General features: G+C 42.4%; 1 protein-coding gene across 4 annotated transcripts in view; it reads right to left on the reverse strand.

The window, feature by feature from the left end:
- Positions 1-17959, reverse strand: part of fynb (FYN proto-oncogene, Src family tyrosine kinase b) — a 112196-nt gene that overhangs the window by 86757 nt on the left and 7480 nt on the right. For all 4 annotated transcript variants that reach the window (XM_033648381.2, XM_033648379.2, XM_033648376.2 and 1 more), the window contains one exon: positions 3538-3609. The gene's annotated coding sequence lies outside the window, so the exon portion shown is untranslated. The remainder of the gene's footprint in view (positions 1-3537; positions 3610-17959) is intronic.

The raw sequence follows: 17959 nt of genomic DNA on the forward strand, positions 1-17959 counted from the left end.
ATTCTAGCAATGAATATCAATGTCTAGGATATAATGTGAGGATAATTACCACTATGCTGTTTAGCTCTTCTTCCTGCACAACGCAGAAACTCTCAGAGAGGCAGAGTGAAGTGTTAGCATGAAAACATGATTGGAATCGGTGACTCATTTTCTGTTTCTCACCAGCCTACAATACCACCCACCCAGCGAGAGCTCTGAAGCACACACACTGACACACACGCATGCATACATCTGCTCCACGTTCCCACAGCGAGGCTGCTCTTGATGTGCTACCATTGCAGCTCTGCAGAGCTTCTTCTGACGCTTGCTGTGTACTGTGGCATGTCTTCTCTGTCACCGAAAAAAAAATAATAGCTGAGTCACACGCAAAACTGTGATACCAAGCCGCCCGCTCTGCCCGCCCCATCTCCGAGCAGTATGCAGGAGCACCATAGGAAACTGGAGCACACATAATAAAGGAGCTATTAGCGCAGCGATGACTGAGCCTGCATAATGAATACACTTGCTATGAATGTTGGATACTCAGCTGACTCTGGTTTCCTGTAAGACTCCCTTGTTCAGCTTGTTTCCACTAACCCATTGATGAGTTCTACCAAAAAAATCCTCCTCTCCATTTATAGCTGTTTGTCGGTTGCTCAGCTTGTTTTTTTTGTTTTGTTTTTTACAATGTGCCTTCTTTGTCAGCAGGCTGGGTTTGGATGGTTGGAGGCTCCGCTCACACTCAAGAAGAGGAAGCTACAGAGTGAAATGCCTCTGACTAGGCCAGACATGGACATCTCTTTGGCCTCAAAATAACTCTCGGAACAAGCGAAGCTCATAAATGGATGCTGTGTAGAACGGAAGGTTCTTGACTTGTGCTGACCTTCACAGTGTGATGAGGCCTGGCTGCTGGCTGTTTGTACAGATGGGTGACAACTGAAAGAAGCAGCATTAACTGCCTTAGTCAGTGAGTCGCAGTCTTTTTTCAGCGATATGTATTGTGTTCCTGAGGTTAGAGACCTTTACAGGGATAAACTTTCATGAATAAATGACATGAACATGTGTAATACTCCCCTGTGAATTTTTTACATCAAAACTATTCATGGCAGCATTGCGAATTTATGACAGTTGTGACACTAACTAGCAAGATCCCGTTTGATCCACAGCATCTGGAAGTCTGTCCGAGCTGAGCTGTTGTATAGCCTTAGCTACTGTTAGCTATTTTACTGAGTTTCCTTTTAGCAAAATGCTCTGGGTGAATTTGAGTTCCCTCTAGTAAGCAGTTTCACAGGGCATATGTCTAAGGCTTTTATTGTGAAAGGTAAAAACGTAATAAAAGGATCTGATATGAGTCGCCTTTGTCAAGGTTGAAAGGAGTAATAAAGTTTGGTGTCTTTGTTCGGACTACAGAGCCTCAGTGCTGTTGTCATTCCACACAACGTGATTGGTTGATGCCTTTATTTGCGGGGGGAAAGTTCAGAAAGTTCAACCTTGTTCCAAAAAATGATGATGCTTTTTCACTGTGTTATATTACGTACTCGTGACAAAAATAACAGTTTGTGTCTAAGTGTCTAAGCCTTACGAGTAAACCTTCACGCTTATGTCTTAGTAAGGTGTCAGGCCATTACGAGCTTCCAAAACACCTTCGATACTCTTCGTCATAGATACTTCCAGTCTCTGGTCCTCTACTAAAGGGATGAACAGCATTCTTCCAAAAACCATTACCTAATTTGCTGTTTGATGATGGTGGTGGAGAGTGCTCTATAACATGTTGCTTCAAAATCTCACACAGGTTGAGATCTCACTTGGGTTGAGATCCGGTGACAGATAAGGTCATGGTAAATGATATACACAGCTTTCATCAAACCATTTAGGGAGCCTTGCATAAAAGCATCTGCATTTGTTGTGCTGAATTGTTGTCTTACAGTTTCAGCCCATCTTTCTCTCTCATCTGGTGACCCATCAGACTGATCTGAGGAACCAGCGGACGTTTGGTATAATACACAACATCCTTCAGTTCAGTGCCTCCCTACTGTATGAACCAGATAATTACAGCCATATTAGCTTCATAATGTCTGATCAGGTCTACATCTTTGCACATGGAAGAAAATAACTTCTTACATGAGAGATCCACCTAAACAGCTTTGGGACGACTGAGGTCTGCTAGCTAAACCACGCTAGTCGGGTTAGCCCCTGAATTAACAAGCAAACACTAATGAGAAACCAGAGCCGGAAATGTCATTTAAATCTATCATTTGGAACCATTCATAGTTTCCTAGCAAGTTTCAGTCACTTAACTGTGTTAAATATGCTATTCAACTATACTTTATATTTCATTTTTTAGGGTTGGAGTATTTTGTAATGATGAAGCAATACTGAAATACTGACCTGAATTATTGACCAACTAAACCCAAGGTAATTAAGACAACTAAACGTTCAGATCAGTTCATAGTTAAATCAAAGGCTCTACTAAAAATATGAACCTGTTGGCATGATTTGAGGACTAAACTCAGATCAGAGGCAGAATTAAAAGTACATTATCCCCCTGACATCACATGATGTATGCTCACCTCTCTCCGCTTTCATTTTAATCCCAATCTCCTGCCTATTTGTCAGCCATGCTTGTCACGGTGACAAAGTGCACATCTGTTAATGCAACACTGGGCTCATTTTACAAAATTACAAAATTCTGACAAACTGTCCTTGGACTCAGGTACTTGTGAACAGCTGTGGCTCTGAGTTGAGGAGGCAGAACAGACGCTGCTGCTAGTTGTTGATGACTAATCTGACATCAGTGCCGTCGTGTTCCACTCTAGCCTAGCAGGGACCCGGCACGCTCACACTCGGATTAGGAAATAACCAACAAATTTGGGAATGTGTTGCATGGGATTGGGATAAGAAAAAAAAAAGAAAAAAGAAAAACATGTGTGTGGGTGTGTTTTTGTGTGTTTTGAGGTTGGGGGTGGGGTGGCTGAGTTGCAGCATTCTTGTCCTCACATTACCCCCAATGGCGTGTATGAGCTGACCTTACTGGTTGCACTGCGGATGAAAAATGGCTGCAGCAGAAATAGTCTGATGGGTCAGATCAACTGTATAAAGATATAAAGGAATACAACAGTTTAGCTTTGAGCTGGATGCATCTCCTGCTCTGTAGGTCAACTTGAAATATCAACAATGTACTGCTCCAGTGAGAGGGACCTGCGCACATGCTGCCCAGTATAGAATATACAGTCCACGCTAATGCACCACAGGTATGTGTATGCACTTGGGACAGCAGGCTGGCCTCTGGCAAACAATCTCAGCTAGTGGAGGCCAGCTGGTATCTGCGTGTGGTTTAATGCATGAGTGTGTGTGCTTGCTCTGCTACTGTACATGCACTTAGAGACAAGGAAAATCCTCCAGAATGAGCAGTCCATCTGCTGTCAGCATGTACACGAGGTTATTGTCACACGGCGATGTACGTCCGTGCAAGCAAACACGCCTGAATACATCCGTAAGGGTGTTTGTGTGAGGTTACAGATGAGTGTTAAGAGTCCAGTGGAGTGTGAAGAGTCATACCTCTGGTTTTCAGCGTATCAGGATTTTCTTTATTTCCTCCACATTGCTTTGTGCGCCGCCAAAACAGAGGCCCTGCAGGGACACAGAGACGCTCAATTATTCATCGTCCCATTCAATAAAACATGAATATCAACAGCATGTGCCAGCCAACGTCATTCACGCTTCTTTGCGAAAATGGGTCTTGAAAATGTTTCCCAGAATGCTTTGGGACGACGCCAAGGGACTGACAGCCTCAACTTGTATTAGCACAGCTTTTCTGACCTATTATCATGGTGATGAAACATGAGGCAGTGTGATAAAAGACGGAGTGAAGGAGGCTGATGAGCACAGATTTGTCCAGCTGGAATAAATGACCTCAATCCACTTAAAAGAACAAAAAAAAATCTCACCTGACTGACACAGAAACACGTCCCCATTGTGAGCGTAATATTTCAATTAGTAAACAACAGGTTGCTGCAAAGAATACATGAGCTGCCAGCTTGAATCAAAAGCCTGTGTGATGGCCTCGTCTCACCGCTCTGTAGTTTTTTTCCCCTCCCTCTCCAGCAGGCAGGTAGATTTTAGAAATCCATTCATTCACTTCTCCAGGTGTGAATGAGGAGATGCTTTAAAATGTAGGGCATCACAAGCAGGCTTGGAAAAAAAAAAAAAAAAAAAAAAACACTCGATGCCATCTGGCAGCGGACTTGACAAAATAATCTTTTCATTTCATGTCCAAAATCGTTATAAAATGCATGTTGTGTGCTTTACAGGCAGGAAGAAAAGAGTGCAATATACCCATTCTGGCAAAACAAACCCATTCAGTAAAATAAAAAAGGCAGTAAAAGGTTATCAGACATGTCAAAAGTATTAGGAAATATAGATGAATACTGTTTCAGGTTCCAAACTCTCTGAGAGCCTTCAATAACTCCTACATCACAATACGTGCTTTTTAAGTCTCAGCACTGTGAGGGAGAGAAAGTGCGGCAACTGAGGAGCAGAAATAAAACAGAAACAGTGGTGGGAGATGCACTTAAAGTAAAAGAACTAAGAGTAATACGTAAAAACACAGACAGCAGACTGAAAAAATACGCAGAGGACGAAAGACAAAACGTAATCCCAGAGGTGAGGATGCCGCTGATTGATAGCAACGGGGCAGTTTGGATACGTGAACAGATGATTGCTGCAAAATTGGTTACCGACTTTGCATTACATCAATAACAAGTAGGAGCCGACTGAGCAAGTGCACTGTACATCTGAACGGGATAGTAGGATGCACTACGCCAAACGACGTAACGGCAAAACCAGGATGTCTACAGGTATACACAAGTTCATTTCAAAACTTTTTAAGACCTTTTTAATACCACTTCAATTGAAATTCAAGACCAAACTTATGATGGAAATACACATCAAAAGTGAAAATATACTCTTTCAAAGTAAACACATTGATGTCATTTCAGAATGTACAGTCAGGTAAAATGACACTGATACTCTCTGTGGATACTCTCTTCATTTAACAATGTGGACTCATTGTGTGACCTGCATTGAAGGGGCAAAAACAGGGGCACTGGGTGCATACAGGTGTTATGTCACAGTCTCTTCCCCTCGCTGAACAGTTTCCCTTCTGTTAAAATCACGTTTCCTGTAGCATCACCACTTGAAGATCTTGCAATGACATGACTAAAAGACATTTAAGAACCATCTGAATGAAAGACAATTCAATACTTTATAGACCTTTTGCTAGACATTTTAAGACTTTTTAAGGACCCGTGGTTACCCTGAAAACAATGTGTTTAATCACAGGGTGAGTTTGCGGGATCGGATCTGGTATTGAGCATTATGGGTGCGGGAGGGTGTGAGTTTGCAGGCCTGGATCCGTGTAGGACTCCACTTTACATACAGTTAGTTAGTTTAGTCCTGTGGGGTCGGGCCCCTCCAAAGAAGAACTTTTTTCCAATCTTTGCTTTTTGTGAAATCACAGAATAATTCAACCTCCTTAGTTATCAAACAGGTGTTTAAATAAAACCACGGGGGAGGCTAAAGGGGGAAACTTCCTGGAACAGCTCACATCAAGTCATACGTCATAAGTCAAGTCATAAGTCATACGTCAAGTTGCCATCCAAAATTAAATGTGAATTTCCATCCACTACTGTTTATTAAGAGTAGGGCACATAGTGATAAACAGTTGCCATCTGGCTACTCTGCATGTCTTCAGCTGGGTGCCATTAAACCAAAGCAGAAGCAGAACAAGATGACATAAGAAAAAAAGAGTGCAAATCAAACCTCAAATGGAGGAAAAGTATGACACCTATCTTTGTTTGTCCACCTCTTCATCAGAGTGGAACCTATCTTCAGTGCACATTTGAGTCACATTCTTCATGTGAGTCATGGTTTATGCACTGTTTCAACTGTATTTTTTCTACTTCTTTACAAGAATTTCTGGTGTTTCCACTCAGGTTTTTCATACACAAACTAAAAATGAGCATAAATAGAGGTGGGATAAAAACACACATCTGCAATATGATAGGAGTCCCAAATACACTGCTTCTTTGTAAAGGATCACAAGCCAAACACTGGTTTAATCTACACTGATGTATTTATTGTATTTCATAAACTTATCACATTTTATTCTAAATGCAACCGCCTCCTCTCCTGGTTGTTTGTTTTTTCACACAAACACTGTCATATACCACGTACCTCTGTGAAATGTCAGAAAGGTATGAAATAATAGATACTGCCCAAACCTAAGCGACAACAGTCTACTTAGTAATTTTAGCATTCATCTGATGCTGTCATTGCGAGTCTTCACTGACTCCTACAGCACAATAAGTGCTTTGTAAATCCCACAACTGTGAGGGAAAAAAGTGCAGGGAACCAAACCATAAAGGACGTATCTGACACACTACAAGGCAACATTTATTTACAAGATAAATCTCCACCAGGCGTGGATACACTTTACAGAGGCTGCCAGCTCTTTGACTGACAGTAGAATGACACAATGGAGTCATTGTGTGGCAGGAGGGCCGGGGTTAACTGCATGGCGCGCCTCCTAACTGCCCTTTATTTACAAAAGACGCGCTGTCACCACTGCCAAATGTGTTAGAACCCATTAGCTGCTGATTTGACTTTAAAGCTCAGCCCCGCTAATCTAATTTAATCTGTCTCTCTGTGGCTTCACTGATTGCTGGAGCACAGCGGCGGCGGGGCTGCAAGTGTATGCAGGCCTCGGCAACGTGATGCAACTATTTGATCTGCAGCAGCAGCAGACACCCACGTGGAAAGCTGCTGCTGACAGTGGTTGTATGTGGGGGGCTATTACACATCATTTCCTGTTATTGGTTGAATTAGACCTCCACAGACTGAACAGTTAGCCTGATGAAAGTGAACTCATTTCATAATCACAAAATCAATACATATGAAGCAGGGCATGATGGGAAACAACCTGAAAACTATACATTAGTTTGTGTGCAGCTTGTTATTTGGCATTGCAAAAGAATATGCTTTCACAGAACTGTCACTGCGGATATTACCAGCCAGTGTCATGGTACAGCAGCTGCCTTCTTGACCACACACACACAAACACACTCTCACCACCTGCTATTTTTAAAAACTCTACTTTCTAATTTAAATCCCCCAGCGTAACAGCTGAATGGCGAGACGCGGATGTAGATAGTGAGGTGGTGGACTGTGTGAGGTGCTGAAAATGAAGCAAAGTGCTGACGGCGTTGGCCTTTCTGTCTCTCGAAAGATAACACAGGACAAACAGAGACAAAGAAGAAGAAGAGATAAAGGAAATGAGAAAGAGACCAAAAACAAAGATAATGAGGACAACAGGATGAGACACTCTTCCTTTCCAGTTAAGTCTGTGGTGTTATTGTATCACCTAAATGACATCATACACCTTTGTGCACTCATTCTGAAAATTCAATTCAGCAGGTCAGAAAGTGCCTTTAAAAACAACTGTTACTATAGTATTCAAATATTCAGCCGAAAACAAAACTGCTTTTTCACTCACAGGTCTATTTTGGGGATCTGTGTATAAGAGCTGTGAGGGTATCCCAAAATATTCAAGCTGACCTCAGTGTGTGAGTAAAACATGTGATTTAAGTCTTCTTTACCAGTAGAAAATTGCCATTTGGCTACTCTGCATGTCTGCGTCCGCTCTGTGGCCTCCTTCCTCTCCTCTGCTTCCCCCCCACCCCGTTGCCCGATGCAGTCATGGCGACGGGCTCCCAGCAGGCTTTGCAGTGAGTCGCTGGAGCCCCTGGCCCCGGAGGGATAGCTGACTCTCTCTTTTCATCTGCAGCCCCCTCCAATAAAACATAATGGCACCGAGGCTGCGGGGGGAAAGTCATTCAGCTACACGGAGCTGTCACATGACCGGCCGAGGCACAACGGGCTCAGTCATTCTGCCGCTGCTGCTCGGCTACTGGGACAGATGAGTGGGCCACTGAACAGGCCAGACACACAGCAGGATCTATAGAGAAGACACCGGTCTCAATGTGTTGAGCTGCCACAGAGGGACAGTGGGCAGGAAGGCAGGCACTGCATGTACTGTGCTGTACAGCCAGAGTTCAAGCAGAAAAATCAGGCTTTGTGCTCATTGTTTATTTCACTTTGCCCTATTTGCCTCCAAGTATAGTCACTGCCAATTGTATTTATGTGTCTATTAGAGCTCTTGTCACTGTCAATCCCCCTCTGATTGGCCTGGAGAAACTATGACACACTGTCTGTGTTCTCTGGTACTCGTACCGTACATTCTGTCATACTTTAAATCCTTTTCTTCCCCTCTCCTGGTGACCCAAACACACAGGAAGTTACTCCTATAATATTATTGGACTCATGATGGACAGTTCAAAAGTGATGCCACAGAACCAGAGATCTTCTTCTTCTACCTTATCAATACCTGTCGCCCATGTTACACACAATGCAACTCTGACGGCTGACAGTGAGGTTCAGAGATTTTGATGTATTTTCTAGTATCATAGCGACTAATTTTAAGCTTCTCACCTGCAGGTGTTATTCTTCCCCAAGAGTGTTCAGCCTAGTCCTACTGTGCTGTGACTGATTAATACTAACCCTAACCATGACCTCTTTGCCTCTTTGCGCCTAACCACCTCTACACTTGATGCGTTGACATAGTGAGTACAAGCCAGTCGCAGCGCAATAGGGAGGGACTACGTGACACACTCTTTGGAAATTCCCACAAGTGTTTTACACCTACAGATTGTTCTAATTTTTAAACTTGCAGTCTTCAGACCCAATGGATGCTGACTCAGGTGACATCACTTCACACAGGTCCCTCTGGAGACAATGAAGGCTTTAAAAGACTAATCAAAACCGAAGCATCAGAGGCTTAAATCTTTTGATTTAAACTCGACATGATGGGAAAAGCTCCAAAAAACGCTGGATCCCACATTTCCCACAATGCAATGTGCAATGTCTGTCAAACTCCAGTTTCCAGTTCGCAACTCAAGTTTTTTATGAAATCTTCTTCTTAAAGCACACACCGAGATCAGCTTAGAACCCTGATGACATCATCACAGGTTATTTTCTTATAACTATTGCCTCATACAGCTCAACTCAACTCAACTCACTTTTGGTACCAGGTCACTTTCTCTATTTTGTTTTCCACTGAGGATAGTACCCCCTCAGTGAAGGTGGGATTCTCAGCTGATCACAGTAGCAACGCAGCATAAAACTACCTTGACACAGTCTTCAATGTGACACTTGGTGAGTCCTTTCATCAGAAACCAAACAGAGGAACGTCCGCACTTGGTCAATTGTACGGTGTATGTAGTGTACGTAGTTTATGGTGTAGTTTTGCGGGCTGACATTTTTTAAAAGTCTGAGTTGATTCATTGAAAAATTGCTATCACTGTTGATGGTAGCGTGGCTATTTCAAAATGGCTTGTTTGTGTGGGGCTGTCCGGTGCAGCGCCAGTGACGATCCTCTTTGACCGATCAGTGGTCTGCAGTGTTTTAGCTCCATTGTCTAGTATCGGTTCAGCTTGACTGCAACCTTGACCAATGTAATAGCAAAAAAAGTACCAGGCAACAAGTACTAACCCCAACTTTTGCTAATGGAAAACCTAAAAAAGCGAGTTGAGTATAGTCATGCCATACCATGCAATCTTTACATGCAATCTGAATACTTCTCTGCTATTTATGTTAAACAGCAATGATCTTTGCTCCACCTTCAGTGGCACTTTGGAGCCACTGTAAATGCTGTGAATCCTGGCTTCAGAAAGGAGCAATCTAAACACTTCAAAATCCACATTTCAAGCCTACAGGGGTATCTAGCACAGAAAAGTAGAGCTGTAATCAATCAACAAAAGACTAATCAACATTTTTAACTATCAATTCATCTTTGAAGTACTTTTACAAGCAAAAGTGTCAAACATTCTCTGCTTCCAGAATTCTGATGTGAGGACATACAGTTTTTCTCTGTTTCATATCATTGTAAATAATAAGTATCTTTAAACAGATTAATCTGTTAATTGAATTAAATCATTAGATTATTAAAAAACAAGAAAATAACTGTTAGTTCCAACCCTACTCAAAAACATATAGATTTCTAATGGAGTATTGTTTAAGAGATAAATATTCACACTGACAATACCCTCGCTGTAAAGTGGAAGGAGCTTCACATTGATTTTTCCACTTAAGGAAACAGAGAGTTTTGTACATAAAACGAGGTTACTAGGGCAAGTATGTTGTGTGGCATACTTCAAGTGTCTTGATAATGATGGCAGTTTTATGCCCATGCTCCTCTCCAGGTATCTTAAAACGCATATATAAAAAGAGCACTTGAGTCATCTAATTGTGTGAAAGTGTGAGAGGGCCATGTATTCATTCAAGCTACTTCCTGGTAGGAGACAAGTGGTAGTACAGCAAGAAAGGAAACAAGCAGGAAGCCTCGCTAAATAGGTCTGCAGAAGTCAATATTTCAACAACAAGAACATGCTCCCTTGTTGTGTCTCCCAACAGCCACTCATAATTTTCAGGGGCCTGGGCCAAGCCGGAGGTGCCCCTGCTGGGAAATGAACCCAGGTCTCTGGTGGTGGGCGACTGCTTTCCCTCTGCGCTGCTCAGACGCGCCATGCCTTGTACGGTTTAACATAAAACTCGCCGTCAGCCACCCACTTCTGGTTCATTTCAGGGCTAGTCTCTAAAGGGTAAGTAGGGCACTTTGCCATTTCAATAATAGCTGCATTTGCAAAGCTTACAGCTGCAGGCTACAGCCTTTACATGGATTTAGAACAACTTTGCAGACGGTGGGGTAGTTCAGTAGTGATAATGTATTCTGCTGCCTGTGGTTTTTCTCAAACATTGTCATGGAGTTCATGGCAAAGATATGACATGCTAGCACGCCAATTATATCCAGAATGTTTCATCCCCATTCACGTGAGCCCTGACGGATGCAATGTGATTGACGGGTCAGCGCTGCCAGTGGGCTGCGAGCCCTCACTGAGTCGCTGACTGACAGAAACTGCTGAGGAGTGGATTAAAATGGGCAATTATCCTCACAGCACATTAGGCCTCCTGTACTCTATCTGCACTGGTTGTCTGCATCTGCACTGCATGAGAGAGGGATTTGCCAGGTGATTAAAGCATTATAGAGGAAGCAAATATGAGTGTGTTTTTCCTTCAGATCAAGAGTTAACACTTGTGTGTGTACACACACAAGTGTTAACTCTTCATGGGAAGACAGAATTAACAGCTGAGCTCAGCAGCCACCCTGAACAACACTAAGATAGGGAAACTCCCAAATGACTGACAGTGGAAGAGGGTGATGTCAATACAGTGTATTACTGTCTATGCATTTTTACATTGTAGTACTATTGACTAACATGCACGGTACCTTTTATGGAACATCAAATAAATCAAGGTACTTCACCACACTGATACAAAAACCATAAAAAGCCACAAAAAGCGCTGCCAAAGGAATCACTTCATACCCATTATGAATAGGAAGATTTATTACAGTGACCAATAACTTTCAATACACATACATATGGCATGTGATTACTGTTTTAACACAGATTTGAAAAAAACAGACCTTCCCCCAAGGCCAAATACCCTACCTCACAATGTGAAAGAAAGAGATTTGTGTATGTGCTCTGAGATTCCGATCCACTCCAAGATGAAATGTGTTCTTCCTTGGCACATACTACACCCTTGCATCAAGTTGCATGGAAATGACAAAGTAGTTTTTCCCGTACTCAGACAAACTGAACCCAGAACATATCCTTCTTAGCAGAGGTAACAATCTCAGAAGAAAACATCACTTTTTGTTCGAACTTCCAACTCATACACAAATGCAACCTGTGACAAGACAGGGGGATCACAAGTAGATATGGTTTGCATAAAGAGGTTATATCTCACCGTCCCTAGTTGGCAGATATTGAACACTATTGTTACTGCACCTTAAAACAATAAGGAGAACTTTGGACAGACAATCCTCAAGTTATACCATTTCCACCAGAATCAGGATGTGTATGTGGGGTTTTTAAGCACGGGAAAAAAAAAATTAAAAGTAGGTGACAAATTGCTTTCCCATTGCCAGTAGAGCAGATGTAGATGGACAACAGCACAGTCATTTGAACCAGGAGTGAATGCTAATTGTTACCTTTCCTGATAAATATACAAAAGTCAAATTTTAGTGGTTTTTTTATCCAGTAGGAAAGGGGCTTTATAACTACTATAACTGCTAAAATGGAACCCTGATCTGATTTAGCTTGTAGCTACATACATTTTTAGAATTGCAATCTGCTTTTAGTCCATCACTGGAGATGTCTGTCTTGCAAAAGATGTAGGGGATTATGGGCCATGGAGTGGTTTAAGCAATACTAAAATGGAAAATGAGACTTTGTGTTGTCATTTTTTCAAATGCTTAACACAGGAAATACCTTGAAAAAAATCAAATTCTCTTTGTGCTTTAATGTTTCCCTTAATAAAAATAAGGATTTTAAAAAATCTTCTATTTGCAGAATTAGCACCTAAGATCCTTATTTCTGGTGAAAGATAAGTCTTTTGCAGCTTAACCAAACTTATCTCATTACAAATGATCATACATCACAGGGAATCTGTGAAATGATAAAAATGATATCAGATTCTGGACAACTGTAGGATATGCACTCTCCATCCATTCAAAATAGACATAGTAGGAATAGTGACAGAGCATCTTGAACATAAAGCCCCTGTGACGGTGAAGGCCCGGGTCTGGCGTACCAGCGTGACGCCACTGCCAGAACGAGCAATCATCTCCTTTGTCAGCATCTCACAGCTGCATCAGCAATGCAGAGAAATGAATGACGCTGCACAGTCAAACAGAGAGCGGAGCGTAACACCGAGGGCAGACAGGCAGCGGAGTTCAGGAGACACTGCAGTGGAAATGGGCCATAATAGAACCTCTTGGCGAGGACTCTGACACATAGTAACTATCTGAGGAGATAAAAGCTCAGAAGCCAGAGCTCTACATATAAGCAGCCACTCTTCCACTGTGCTCTGCGTGGAAATCAGAAACAGCATAAGTCCACATTGAAATTCATAGAAACCATAAAACATAATAGCTTCTTTGCAATGCAGATCTCCTAACAGCATCATCCACACGCACCACAGGGAGGCTTTGTTGGGGCAGAATACAGCCTTTGTCACTCACACATGACATTAGACACAGCTGGAAAACTCACAGCAAGTTAATTATGTATGAAAACTCTCGGGGCCATTACCATACGTACAGAAAGCACTTTTGTTTCCCCCTCAAAATACAAACACTTGTCATCCGTCTGCCTGCCACCATGGTAAACATATCATTAATAAATAATAAAGCATAGCAAGATGTATTGTCCGCCTCGCGCGTCGTTTCAGCCCGGAGAACGACATTCACATGATTGCTACTTGTGTCTGGCAGGCGGCCTTAAGATGCTGAAATGTTCACCGGAGAGCCTCCGTGCTTTTTAAAATACAGGCTACACATATCAACACTGAGCCATTCCATCACCACATCCCAAATATCACATTTTACCGAGCACTTATCCTTTCATCAGATATATAGAGATCAGAAGGCCATTCAAAAATTAAAGGGACAGTTCACCCCTAAATCTAAAACACATATTTTCCCAGTAGTGCTATTTATCAATCTAGATTGTTTTGGTGTGAGTCGCCGAGTGTCAGAGATATCGGCCACAGAGATTTTTGCCTTCTCTCAAATATAATGGAACTAGATGGCACTCAGCTTGTGGTGCTCAAAGTGCCAAATAAGTACATTTGAAAAACTCAACAGCAATGTCTCTTTCCATAAATCATGACCTGGTTACTTAAGATAATCCACAGACCTTGTTGTGAGCAGTTTCATGTGTGCAGTTTCATGTAGGAACTATTTTCTTTCTGCTGAACTACACTTGACAACCGAATCACTGCACAGAAGGACGTGTGCATCTACTGCTAGCTCACTTAGCACTACTGCGCTAGTTAATGCTACAGCTCAGCTGAGGAGGACAGCATTTACGTTAACATCTCGCGCTGTAAAAGCACGAGCCTTGCATCCATGAGTAGATACATGAAAGATATTTTATGATTAAACTATATGATTTATGTATTTGATACTCAATTTCCATAAGTTTTCTTGTAACAGAGATTTTTTGCATTTACCATAACAAGGGCTGGGTATCAAACCTTAATAGTTTTTTTTGGCAGTGACTGAAATATGTCTGTAATTTCACCAGATAGCCTAGTTCCTGATTAAATTAAAAGAAATTGCCAATTTTAGACTGCTGTTTGAGCAAATTTTTCATACATTCCCTTAAGTTGGACAACGTTTAATATTTGAGAACTTTGTCTTCTTTTTATAACTGAAAAAACACTTTGTAGTAAAACATGTTTATATGTCTTTCAGTACGGTATAAAAATGATATATGTTTTTTTGTATCAGTATCAACACTTGAAGCAATAGATCGGATCTAAAATCAAAACATTTCAAATGATACCCTGCCCTAAAACCTGCTCTCTTCATCAACGTAAGTGCAGGAACAGAAAGCAACACCAGCAGTGAGAGACACCAAATACTGTCATGTGCTTTGCAATATTCTTTAAACACAAAAAAGCCACTGAGGGGGAACTTTGCTTTTCACACATTATCAGTCATACATCTGAAAACCTGCAAGCTGTGGCTACACTGCATGCTGTTCTACTGAAGCTACTATCGGTGGGGTACATCTGCCTCCATGAATATTACTGTTGAAAGCCGATGTAAAGTAAGTCTCGAAAAAACATATGACTTATAGACTTTAAGGAGCTCACACCAAAAGTTCATGTTTACCACTGATGTTTTTCCATTGTCAAATTCCACCACTCCATTGCCAGTGCAGCATATCAGCATGAACAACCTATACATTACAACATACACACCTGCATTTCCACACATTACTATTAGCCATTTTCCAAAGCATGCTAGTGCATTTTCCTCTTCTATAAAGGCAACAGCTATCTTTAAGGAATTTGGTTTGTCGCAACCAAACCTGGTCATTTTTAACAAACCTGAGACATGTCAAGCAGTGTTTGTAGCACCAAAAGCAGGTATTTTTTTAACAATAGTTTGGGACATGCCCAGCAATGTTCTTAACGACCAAACCAGATATATTAAGCCTAAACATAATGTTTTTCTAACCCTACTAGGTTATTTTTGTGTTCTTTTGTGCCACTGTCACAACATGACATTGAAAATTAAAACTTAAAGAAATGCTAGGTTTCAACATATCTGCTAAATATTAATTCAATCACTTCCGTAACCACTTATCCTTTTGGGTGTCGCAGGGCGGGTGGAGCCTATCCCAGCTGACACTGGGTAAGAGGCAGGGTACACCCTGGACAGGTCACCAGACTATCACAGGGCTGACACATAAGCCCTTTTTAAACAGGAATTGTGCAAATTTGCAGGAAAGCCCAATCAGTCTTCTTTCAGCATTGGCAGTATAAAAACAAAATCGGGGAGTGCAGCAAAATGCTGCCTGCCTACTTTTGTTCATACAGAATGCGCCTTTTTCGGGGCAATGGGGGGTGTGAGCAAGTAACAAAACGTGTAGCTCAGCATGTGATGTAAACAGCCTTGTTCCGAGGGAAGCCACAGCTGGTCAGTCCTTCGGCGATTCTCTCGTAAGTTGGCCTATCCTTCACCGTCCCTGTCATCTGACGGTTAATGGCCTCTACGTTTGCGAGGACAAGGAGGGCGCGCAATTCCTTGTCTCCCCAGTTGCTCATCTTTACAGTGTCTTTAAGGTTTGCGTTTCCCTCTTGCTACTAGCTGCTCATTCCTGCTATCAGCTGTTTCCTGTTTATCCACCGCCAGTGGGTCGCACGTGCAGCAACAGCTTCACCCCCAAGTCATCAACAGCCCCTCCTGTGGCGGAAGGGCGCCTCGTTCTTTTTAAACCAAAAAGGTTCCGCCAATATGTCGACCCTACGAGGTGGAAAATTAGACACCTTGGATCAACTCGCCAATCCTTTTCTGTGTGTCTAAGCGCTCGCAGCTTGCCTGCGAAACATTCGATATCACATAAAACATAACATAAACATAAAATCAGACAGTGTAAAAGGGGCTATAGAGACAGACAACCATTCACGCTCACATTAACACTTATGGCCAATTTAGTGTCACCAGTAGGGCTGTGACAATAACCGTATCACTGCAATACCGCGGTCACATGATGCCTACCGCGGTGAAGAGGTCATCACCGCACAAAAAAAAAAAAAAAAAAAAGCTGATTCATCATGGCGGCGGATCTGGTTCCCAAGCCAAATGTTAAAAGAATACTCCGATGATTTGGGAGTTATGCCCTTTCGCTATCATTTTCATATTGAGACAACATGATCGATATCTTTTTTGTGTCTGTACGTCCAGTGGCTGGGTCTCAGCGGTTGGCATTGGGGTCAGTACGTCCGGCGCTGTGATCCGCAGAGGGATACACCGGTGAGCAGGCACAGGCACAGACGTAGCCTGTAAACAAAACTCAGCTGTTTATTTAGCCTAGCTATAGCTCTGGACTATAGTAGCTGCAATGGACAACTTTGAACGCGATTTTGAAGAGTTTCTTGTAGTGGACACAGACCCAGAGCCATACCTGTGTACGTATCACCGCCATACCGCGGTGATACCGTCACAGCCCTAGTCACCAATTAACCTGCATGTGTTTTTGGACTGTGGGAGGAAGCTGGAATACCCAGAGAAAACCCACACAGCTGACACGAGGTAACATGCAAACAGAAGGGCTTCCCCACCCCTGGGTTTGAAGCAGGAACCCTCTTGTGTTGTGAGGCGACAATGCTACATATAAAACATAAAAATGTAACCTATCTGCGCTTTGCAAAAATGCACAATGCCAACATTTATTCTGGCACCTGGGTTGCTGGTTTCATCACTTCCAATCTGAGAATGTGCTGCTTCTCTTTGTTGAGAACACTGTAATTTAGACATCCATTGAATTTGGAGAACAATGTGAAGACCTCATTCTGGGCTGGGAATTTTTTAAAAATTTCTGGTATTTCATACACTTACTCAAAAGATGGAACAGCTGTAAAATCTCAACCACAACAGCATGCTTTGTAAAAGTGTTAGCAGTGGGGCGGCTGTGGTTCAGGAAGAAGGGCAGGTTGTCCACAAGAGGGAAAATCAGTGGTTCGATCCCAGACTCCTCTAACCCTCATGTCAAAGTGTCCTTGGGCAAGATACTGATCCCCAAATTGCTCCCAAAGGCTGGGCCATCGGCTTGTGAGTGACTTTAACTGAGCAGCAGGCGGCAGGTGGCCTTGTATCGAAATCTCGGCCACCAGTGCATGAATATGTGTGTAAATAAGTGAATGGTAGTGAATGTTACTCTGTAGTGTTAAAGCATGTTGAGTGGTCAGAAGACTAGAAAGCTATACAAGTGCAAGTCCATTAACCAACCAGCTGCAAAGTCTTAAATGCACGATGCCTTGAATCTCATGCTAGCTGCTCAGACACCCGCATCTGGAGGAAACCTGTTATAGGAACCTACCACTGCCATTCCACTGCTTGAACAGCAGAATAAACTTTCGGGTTGGGTGGTGGCTGGCAGAATTAAAAGATTTTTTGCTCGATTTATTCAGTGGTAAGGTTTTAAATATAGACTGAGGCGCTCCAGTGCACTATTGAACTCCTGAATAAAGGCTAAATGGACTTGAGAGCTAAATGGAATTGGAGAGATTAAGAAAAAAACGTGGAAGATTAAAAATGGAACATTTTGAGCAGGATATGAGAGAAAGCCACGCTTCCTGGTGCTCTCATGCCTCGCCTGTGCTCCAGATGTAAATGAGCAACTGTGATTCTCTTCAGAGGAAATGAAGCCACACTTGACGACCAGTCACTGACTTTGCACATTTCAAGCCAACGCACGCATAGGCAAACACAAAGAGGAGCTGTGGC

Source organism: Epinephelus lanceolatus, chromosome 13 (genome assembly GCF_041903045.1).
Source record: "Epinephelus lanceolatus isolate andai-2023 chromosome 13, ASM4190304v1, whole genome shotgun sequence".
Taxonomy (NCBI): domain Eukaryota; kingdom Metazoa; phylum Chordata; class Actinopteri; order Perciformes; family Serranidae; genus Epinephelus; species Epinephelus lanceolatus.